Here is a 2,118-nt window from a genome sequence, read left to right on the forward strand (position 1 = left end):
CTTGACGTTTGTCCTTCGTTCGGACTCGAAATCATGAAATTCTTGAGTCCATCATGATTTTTTTTTTATTGTCCTTCCAGTGGTGTGCTCGGTGGCACCTGAATCCATACATTATGAAATGACCTTTCTAACCCTAGGTTCATTCTTGTTCGTTTTTGAAACGTCGCTGCCGCATTTTGTTTCATTTGAGTTCATTGACCTCATGGATGGTCATCTTAGGGTCTTAGAGGTGTGTTGTGCCTTGTGACACCAATGTCTTGTTTCTTACTTCCGCATCTGGATCTGTTATCGGGTCAATCTTCGATTCATCACTGTAGTACCAGGTTGAATCAAAACCTGGGTCGTTACAGGTTGATTTTGGTTTTGATTCATTGTAGTATACATTATATGTATATATGTAATGTTAGTTTGTGAGAAGGAAAAAGGAGCAGCCGAAATGGAGTGGGAAGAGGTAATGAAATTGTGATATTTTGTGGGTCTCACTTAGATAATGTTAAAGTGTTGATTTTGTTTTATATATAAATATATATTAAGCTTTTGATGGAGGAAGCTACCAGCCTTGGAAAAGAAAGAAGGAAAGTTGGAAATGTGATAATGCGGTCCCACTTGAATGATGAGTTTTGATTTCATTGCATTTGTGTAAATTATATATACATATATATATTTACATCTAATGGAAGAGAGGATAGGGCAGCCGAAATGAGAAAAGAAAATTAGAAATGAAAGAAAGAAATTGGTGTGTTAGTGGCGGGCCAAGGAGATATTTAAAAGTGGTGATTGGTTTTGTTACATATGTAAGATATATATATATATATATATATATTTTTGATGTCTGATGGAATTGATAAGGAAATTGTGGTTTTTCCTTGCGGGTCCCACTAAGATTTTATTTGGGCAACCTTTTTGACTTTGATTTGTGCACATGGCTTTGTTAATTTCATACATTGAATCTAAATAATGTGAAGATAAGAGATAAGAAAGTGGGTGGCGTGATCATGTCATTTGATTTGATTTTGTCGGCCGATATTTGTTGTGTCGGTGGGATTGGTTCTATTTATAAGTTGTCTTTGCCTTGTGAATTTTTGAATGATACAGAGAAGGCAAATTAGCAAGAAAGAGAGTTTTGAGCCGAGGCATAGAGGTCCGAAAAATTGTTGACTCAGATGATTTATTATTTTACAAGGTAGGGATCATCATACCTTGAATGGCTTGGATGATTTTTTTTCAAATATTTTGTTGATTGTTATTTTGTTAAAATTACATATATGTATTTTGTTTAAAAGCATATATATATTTTTGTGAAGCAAATTTATCATGAAACTCTTTGAAATTCTTTTTATGATTTTTCCTAATGTCTCACCCCCCCTATAGTTTCAGGTACCGAGGATGAACTTGGATTCATAGTTGCAGGCTTAGATGGAAGAGTTGGAATTGAGGAATTAAATTATTTTATTTAGAGATTTTTTTGTATTTATTTGAGGAAATTCATTTAGTATCAATTTAATTAATTTGAGATGTTGTCTTATTTATTTGAGGAAATTTGATTGATTTAGTATCAATAAAGGATATTTCTTTTGAGATCCTGGGTGTATAATCATGTATTTTGATTTGCATAAATCGAGGATTTTATTTAGAAAATTCGGGGCGTGACAGAATGGTATCAGAGCCTGTACCTAGCCATAAGTGTGAGTTTAGTGATGATGTTGTCGGGTGTGTGTGGGCGAGTTTTTAGTATTGACTAGCTACCACTCGTTACCTCGTGTGTGTGTCCGGATGTCGTTTACTGGCAGCCGCTAGGATGATTACTATCGGTGATTAGGGGCAAGTGTCCCTAGATCACTATCGGTTTTATTTTGTAGATGGGTGACGGTATCGTCTAGTTACCACAACGGTTACGAAGTGTGTGGGCGGGTAAACAGCACTGTCAGCTACCACAATATTTTTCATGTCACTGAATTTCGCAAGGAATGAAATGAACAACTATACAACTATAACTAGAAAGCAATAAATGGATAATGCCACTTTCGTAGGGAACACGATTGCACTTAGCACATGCAACAAGCCTTTTAAACCCCTAGGTTACCCCTAGTGGACGAGTGAAGTCTCGTGAGGGTTTCC

General features: G+C 35.8%; 1 long non-coding RNA gene across 1 annotated transcript; it reads left to right on the forward strand.

Moving 5' to 3' along the window:
• The first annotated feature begins 1,099 nt into the window (after positions 1-1,099).
• On the forward strand, positions 1,100-1,578 carry LOC132267577 (uncharacterized). The gene is made up of 2 exons (XR_009469026.1): positions 1,100-1,183; positions 1,372-1,578. It is a non-coding gene; the product is annotated as an uncharacterized LOC132267577 (long non-coding RNA).
• Positions 1,579-2,118: the final 540 nt, after the last annotated feature.

The sequence above is a fragment of the Cornus florida genome, unplaced genomic scaffold (assembly GCF_030987335.1).
Source record: "Cornus florida cultivar Cherokee Brave unplaced genomic scaffold, ASM3098733v1 CherokeeBrave_3.0.0_Hap2_Chr07, whole genome shotgun sequence".
In the NCBI taxonomy this organism is placed as follows: Eukaryota; Viridiplantae; Streptophyta; class Magnoliopsida; order Cornales; family Cornaceae; genus Cornus; species Cornus florida.